This window comes from Lolium rigidum, chromosome 3, assembly GCF_022539505.1.
Source record: "Lolium rigidum isolate FL_2022 chromosome 3, APGP_CSIRO_Lrig_0.1, whole genome shotgun sequence".
NCBI classification, from domain to species: domain Eukaryota; kingdom Viridiplantae; phylum Streptophyta; class Magnoliopsida; order Poales; family Poaceae; genus Lolium; species Lolium rigidum.
This window is the reverse complement of record NC_061510.1, coordinates 249,006,633-249,014,820: the sequence shown is the minus strand read 5'-3', so window position 1 is coordinate 249,014,820 and position 8,188 is coordinate 249,006,633.

Here is an 8,188-nt window from a genome sequence, read left to right as displayed (position 1 = left end):
TGAACACAATTGACAAACTTTGGTTTTTGGTAGTTGGATGCACGAGTAGAGCTCATACTCAGTACAGGCGAAGGCTAGCAAAAAATTGGGAGCAACCAACTAAGAGAGAATAATTGCCATAATCATGCATAGCGACAAAACATTATTATTCAAAGCATAAAGTGATATTACAAGTTAAAAACTAAATGATCATAGACGCTTTAGGTGACTGGTTTGTAGTCATAACATGGTGTAAGCATGTGCCAAGTCGACCCAATAACATCATCAAAGGAGAATACCACAATATTATGCTTTTGTATGATGGAAACAACACATGATTATTTCAGATATTTGAGACAAGTCATGCTACACCAATAACTACTAAGCATATTATTAAAATAACATCTAACATGACATGCTAAAGTCTATGCCACAATCTAAACAAGCACCCTTTTGCATCACAATAAGCATGAAACATTTTACTCGTCTCCAACACCAATCAACTTATTTGAAACAACTGTCATAGATAATAATCAATAAATACCAGAGAGCTAATCATACCTAGCTAAATAAAACCAACAAGCTCTGAACAAAATATGAGTGGAAAACTAGAGCTAAACGCAGTTTTAGCAAAAGGGAACACTCGCAGAACGATAGGAGTGAAAACTAGAGTGTTCTATGCAATGAAAACGGAGTGTGTCTCTCTACAAAACAAATATGTTGGGGTACAACCATATGCTAAAACAAAAAAATAAAAAAATAAAAACAATAATAAAGACGCTCCAAGAACAACACATAGCATATGAAGCAATAAAACTATAGTGTCTTGAAAGATGACCTGATATTTTTGTTGATGAAGAAGGGGATGCCTTGGGCATCTTCAAGCTTTGACGCTTGTACCTCTTGGATATTTCTTGGGGTTACATGGGCATCCCCAAGCTTGAGCTTTTATACATCCTTCATCTCATCACATCATTCTTCTCTCCCTACACTTGAAAACTTCCTTCATACAATACTTCACACAATTTTCATTAGCACCATTAGTGCAATCAAAATAACAAATCCACTTGGTTCAGTTCTAAAATAAGTCAAACATCCAATAAAACATTTAGCTACTGTAGCAACTTCTTTGGAAAGCTCTTTCTCTCAAAAGAACTCAAAAAAAACATTAAGAGGCAAATGCAAATGGTGATAGAAATCTATCAAAGCAGAACAGCAGGTAAAGATCGATTTTTTTTCGAAATCCTCTTTTGCTCATATCGAAAAGTGAAAAACTAATGAAAGTTTGATAATAACCTGGGGCATATGCTCAAAAATTGGCAGCTCAAAATGACGTTCGGGCTTGGAATACGATTTTTTTTGTGATAGCACAAAATCTGTTTCAGGACAACAACTTTCCCAAATCTTACTTTCTTCCTATTAGAGGCTATTTTGGCACAAAAACAAAATAAAAATGATAAGGAGAGGTTATTACAGAGGTAACAACTTCCAAGACTGAACAAAATAAAAATTACAGAAATAAAACAATGGGTTGTCTCCCATAAGCGCTTTTCTTTAATGCCTTTTAGCTAGGCTTGATAGTTCTAATGATGCTCTCATGAAAATAGAAAATGAAGCAAAAGGAGCATCAAGAAGAAAATTCAAAACACATTTAAGTCTAACCCACTTCCTATGCATAGGAATCTTGTACACAAATAAATTCACAAAGAACAAAGTGACAAGCATAAGAAGATAAAACAAGAGTAATTTCAAAACTTTCAGCATATAGAGAGGTGTTTTAGTACCATGAAAACTTCCACAACCATATTTTCCTCTCTCATAATAATTTTCAGTGGCATCATGAAAAAAATTCAATAATATAACTATCACATAAAGCATGCTTTTCATGATCTACAAACACATAATTTTTATCAAGCTCAAAACTAGTGGGATTAAAACATTCAAACCCACTTTTAACAATTTTATAACAAGATAATTGATCATTCTCAAGAGGTATGATGCTCCAAGATAAAATCAAGACCCCTCTAATCTCATTTTCAATAGTAGTACAATTAATATTATCAACCAATTAGGACCATCATCTAGAGCTTTATCATAATTTTTTCTAAAACTCTTTAGTACCATGCATTTCGAAGTTAGGCACAAATAAACGATTATCATAAGATTTATCAAAATAGCATGGATTATCATAGATAGTAGGAGCATAATTATTATCACAAGTTTTACTCATAGTAGATATTTCAAGAGAATCTACAGGTACATAACATTCATCCTCCTTTGGTAAGCATGGGGGACAATCAAATAATGTAAGGGATAAAGAGTTACTCTCATGAGAAGTAGGCATGGGTAGCTAATCCATTCTTCCTCCTTTTGTTCATCACTCTCCTCCTGTTTTTTTATCTAATGAGCTTTCAGGTTCAACAATTTCTTCTTCCACAGGTTCCTGCAAATTGTGGATACATTCTTGTGCATGACTGAGTCTCTCTTTATAATCAATGATATAACAATTATTTCTGAATTTTTTTATGCAATAATCAAGGATAAAAGAGACCATATCTTTAAGTTTATTACAAGCAACACATGTTTCATAATTTTTAGACTTGAAGGATTCTATTTCAAAATCTCCCATAAATAAGACAAATTGTTCTACTTCTTCAAATCCAAGATGAATATACTTATTCCAATGATAGTTCACAATTAAAACTTCTTTACTAAAGCCACTTTGGAATTTAAGATGTTTAGTATCCTGTTCAGAGCAACAATTTATATCATGGTGTTTAAGAAAAATTTCAGCAGTTTGATTCAACTTTTGTAACACGCCTCTCATGATTTTACCCTTCTATGTGATTCTCTATACTTTATAAATAGCTCCATAGAGGTTCTAGCATGTTCTTCCATAACAAAAAAAATTTAGATTTTCAGTTTTTCAAATTTTTATGGATTTTCGGGTATATAAGAAAAATAAGACAAGACAAAAATAAACTAGACCAAAGTAAACTAAACAAAACACATCTAAACAGAAATAAACTAAGCACAATAAACTAGACAATTCAAAATAAAAACAGAGAGACATGTAAAGTGTACTCCCGAGGTGAACTTATGAGTAGAGCTATCCTCCTCGGCAACAGCGCCAGAAAATAGACTCGATGACCCTCAAGTATAGGGGATCACAACAGTCTTTGAGAAAAGTTAAACCCAAATTTATTAATTCGACACAAGGGGAGGAGAATACATATAAGCCTTAACAACGGAGTTGTCAATTCAGTTGCATCTGGAAAAGCACTAGTAACAGGCGTGATGTGAAAGCAGCAGTAATATGAGAGCAATGACAATAGTAACATAGCAGCAGAAGCATTAACACAGAGGCGATGGCACCGGAAAAATATTCCAGTGCGTAGTTGACTGTAGAGCAATGATGATGACAGAAGGACCAGGGTTCCTAGCTATCTACACTAGTGGTAACTCTCCAAACAAATAACATGTGTTGGGTGAACAAATTACAGTTGGGCAATTGATAATTGTAAGGGCATGACAATGCATGCTATGATAAGATAAAGTTTAGTGTAGTATTTAATTGGGCATTACAACATAATACGTAGACCACAATCCAACTGCGTCTATGACTAATAATCCACCTTCAGGTTATCATCCGAACCCCTTCCAGTATTAAGTTGCAAGCAACAGATTATCACATTAAGTAATATGTGTAAAGTAAACAATAGAATTATCCTTGGATAAAGAATTGTTGTTCTCTCCCTAGTAGCAACATCACATCTACAATTTTAGAAGTTATTGTCACTGTTCCAGATTACTAGAGGCATGAAACCACTATCGAGCATAAATACTCCCTCTTGGAGATACATGCAACTACTTGATCAGGGCAACTACAAGTACCTTAGAGCATGCAAGATCTTAAATAAACAGTAGTATGATATTATGATGAACAATCTGATCACAATTCCACAATTTATCGGATCCCAACAAACACAACACCGATTACATCATATGGATCTCAATCATGTAAGGCAGGTCATGAGATCATTGTACTGAAGTACATGGGAGAGAGAGTACCAACTAGGTCAGCCGAGAACCCGTAGTCCACAGGGGAACTACTCACAAACCATCATGGAGTCGAAGTGGATGCGGTGGAGTCAATGGAGATGGCTCTGGGGGTCAATCCCCGTCCCGGCAGGGTGCCGGAACAGGAACTTCTGACCCCCAAAACTTGTCTGGACGATGGCGGCGGCGACGGAACTTTCCGTGGACAGAGGCTAGGTGCTTTAGGGCTTTTGCGTTGAAGGCAATATATAGGCGGAAGGGCGAGGTCGGTGGCCCCACACCACCCCATGGCGCAGCCAGGGGGACGCGCAAGGGCAGGTGTGGCCTCTCCTTGGCCCTCCTCCATCTCTGCTCTAGACTCCATCTTCATGTCGGGAAAAATAGGAGGTTTGTCTTTTGTTTCGTCCAATTCCGAGAATATTTCCTGTACAACTTTTCTGAAATATAAAAATAGCAAAAAAACAAGAACTAGCACTGTGGCATCTTGTCAATAGGTTAGTTCCGGAAAATGCATAAAAGTGCCACGAAGTGTAGACAAAACATATAGAAATTAGTGTAAAACAAGCATGAAGCATCAAAAATTATAGATACGTTTGCAACGTATCAACGATGCTTAGATCCACTGCCTTGATGCGTAGTTTTCTCCTTTCTAGGGGTGAGTTTTTCTCCAAGGATCGCAAGGGTTTGCAAAGCGCCCCGATGAGCTTGTGCCATTGGATCATTGGGTGTTGGCTAATGGTTGATCAAATAAGCTGCAAGGTTAGCTGTTGCCCCATCGACAGTTTTTGGCGTGACCATGCTCGCTATGTCCATAGTCATAAAAGATTCGAGGTAATCTCACTTGCATCGGCTTCTGAAAGGCAAGGAATTCGTGGCCGAAATCTCCCTGGATCTTTGTTGCTGCGAAACGCGCTTCCATGTGAAGGCAACGCCCGTCGTCGCTCGCTTGATTGATCGGCTGCCTGCCGGCGTCGATTGAGGTCAGCTTGTTCATTTTCTAATCGAACCCGATTCTTCTCCAGAATACCGTGATAGGCGTTGAGGGTTCCTGCCGATGCTCTAGAGGGAATTCGAGTGTTATTGGCTATGGAATTGCGAGAAATCTCCCACTCTTCCTCAGTGATGGTGTAAGCGCTATCATCGTTGCTGGCGTTGGCTTCGATGTTGCGGCGTCCGCCACGATTGACGTGTGGGGTATGTTCGCCTTCGGAGGGTTTGCCTCCATTAACAGGGTTGAGGATAGCATAAATTTGGTGATGTGCCACTCTCCATGTGGTTGCCCTGGCGATGTTGTCGATACTTTCTTCGTCGGAGGAGTACTTGGCGCTGCAGACAAATGGCGCGTCATCCAAGCCTAGCCCGTGCCTAGTGTCGCAGTTGAGGCAGTAGTACGACGTTAGATCCGATGATGCGGAATTTTCAGATCCAACAGACATAGATGACGTGGAACGGCGTGAAGATGTCGATGGCAAAGATGCTGGAGTCGATGCTGATGACGTAGGTGACGTGGGCATTACCCTTTGGGTAACCAACATTGCCCTATCCTATACGATCTAACTGGAGGCCCATGAAGGTACTCGATAGCAGGGCGGGCCACTTGGATGGCACAGCAGAAGATTCCTTGGCGGGCAAGACAAGGAAGGAGCCGAACAAGGAAAGTTAAGAGCTAGAACTACTGTAAACCTAGTCGTACTCGGTTAGACCTCTTGAGACCTGGCCTCCTATATAAAGGCCAGGAGAGGGGCTGCCGAGGGACATGATCAATCTTAGCAATCTTAGCCACCAAAAGTCTAGGGCTAGGTCGCCGCAGCACTTAGCCTCTCGACGAGATCTCAGCCGAACCCTTCGGCATCCCATTGTAACCCAATATTTTCATAATCAAGATCAGACAGGCAGGACGTAAGGGTTTTACCTCATCGAGGGCCCCGAACCTAGGTAAATCGCTCTCCCCGCTTGTCTGTGAACCGATGTCTCGTATCAGCTTACAGGATTCCATCAACCCTAAGCCCCAATCGGAGGGCATTGCCGAGGAGTACCCTCGACAATTGGCGCCGTCTGTGGGAACCCTGTCGGCACAAGATCGGTCATCGGCAGATCCAGTCATGTCATCGGCAGCTTCATCGACACCATCATCGCCAAGTCTGGGAAATCCGATTCGATTCGCTCCTATGAATTCACCCCGCACAGCGACTCGTCTCTCTCGACCTTTTCTGATCTACAAGGAAACATGGAGAAGACCTTCAGCAGCGTCCACTACAACGTCAACTCGCAAGGAGTCCTTCAACTGCTGGAACCACTCGCCTCCAGATCGACAGGTCCGAGCACGTCGTCATCAATCGACCTTTCGACTGGTCTGATGGACTCAACGAACTTGCCCGCGCCATCGACTCCTCGTTCGACATCTTCCATGTCGGTTGGATCTGACAATCCCACATCTTCGGAGATGACCTCGTACTACTGCTTGAACTGCGATACCAGGCACGGGCTAGGATCAAGCGACACACCATTCATCTGCAATGCCCAGTACTCATCGGGAGATGACAATGTCGACAACATCGTCCAAGGTATCACCCGGAGAACGGCACATCACCAGGTTTATGTCGCCAATAACACGGGAAACACAAGGAACAGGGGAGACGGAGATCACAGCCCCGCTCCAGCAGACGAGCAAGCTTTGGAAACAGTGCCAGTAACAGCAACAGCAACTACACCATCGCAGAGGATGAGTGGGCAGCAGCCAAGGCAGCCGTGCTTAACAACACACCGCTCCCCGCAGGGACCTCGGTTGGAACCCTCAACGCTTATCGCTCTATATTGGAGAAAAACCGGGAGTGCCTATCGAAAGAGCAAGCCACCCTCGAGAGACGCCTGTCTGCTGCAGACCAATCTAGTGAACGACGGAGAGGTTCGCGAGGAAGCGCCTCTCGAAGCACTCAAGGGACAGGCAAGCACCGATCAAGGTTATCCAGACTCTCGGAGGATGACGCTAGAGAAATAACGTCGAATCTGACCAAGTCTTTTATGACCACGGACACCGCGGGCATGCCACGGCCAAAAACCATCGCAGGAGCGACCGCCAACCTCGCAGCATACCTCATCAATCAGCGCCCAGAAGGTTCTATGGCCCAAGCCCACCGAGGTGCCCTAGAAAGCCTCGCAATATTGGGAAACAACCTGGTCCCGCGGAAGGAAAAGACCACGTTACAGGCCAGCGGCTCAAAGCATCATGCGATAGATGCTCGAGATGAAATCACCCAGAGCAGAATCGACAAAGCAAGGCGACGACGCGCCACTGGGGAGGAATATGATAGTGATTCTTCGGATGAGAGCCAGGAAAACGACGGCGAGTTAAGGGGGGCCGATTGTTTAAGCTACAAAATTCGCGAGGCGATGCCACCCAGAAAGTTCAAACCTACCCCTACTGACGCTGCCAAATACGATGGACAGCAGGAGCCGAGGTCCTGGATAGACGACTACTTACAGACTGTGATTCTGCACAAAGGAAATCAGATAGCAGCAATGCAATGCTTGCAACCTTACCTAAAGGATTCAGCACGAGCTTGGTTAAGAGGCCTGCCGAAGGGTTCCATCAAATCATGGGACGACCTAGTAGACGCTTTCGTTGCCAATTTCCAAGCAACATACAAAAGGCCCGTCGGGATTGAGGATTTACGGCATTGCCAGCAAAAGCAGAAGGAATCGATGCGCGCATACATCGGGAGATTCACCAAGCTCTTAAACGCTGCCGAAGATGTTTCTGTCGATAGAGCAATCGACGCCTTCAGCGATGGCATCCGACGTGAAAGCTACATAGAGGAACTCGGGCGCAAAAAACCAAAAACCATAACCAAGTTAATGGAAATCGCCAACAACTGGGCTGATGGCGAGGACAACGTACAAAAGCCGCGACAGCGCAGCGACGACGAAGACGACGACCAGCCGAAGCACGACTCGGGTGGACGAAGGGATCGCCATAAGAAAAGAAAAAACCGCAATTACGACGATAGTAACCTGGTAGCCGCAGGATACTCTGATCGGCAGGACGATCGGTATGACGACAAACGAGACAATCGTCAGGACGGCAATTGGAACAACTCTGGAAACCGTGGTAACTACAAACCACGACCACAGAGGACTCCCAAGTTACCCT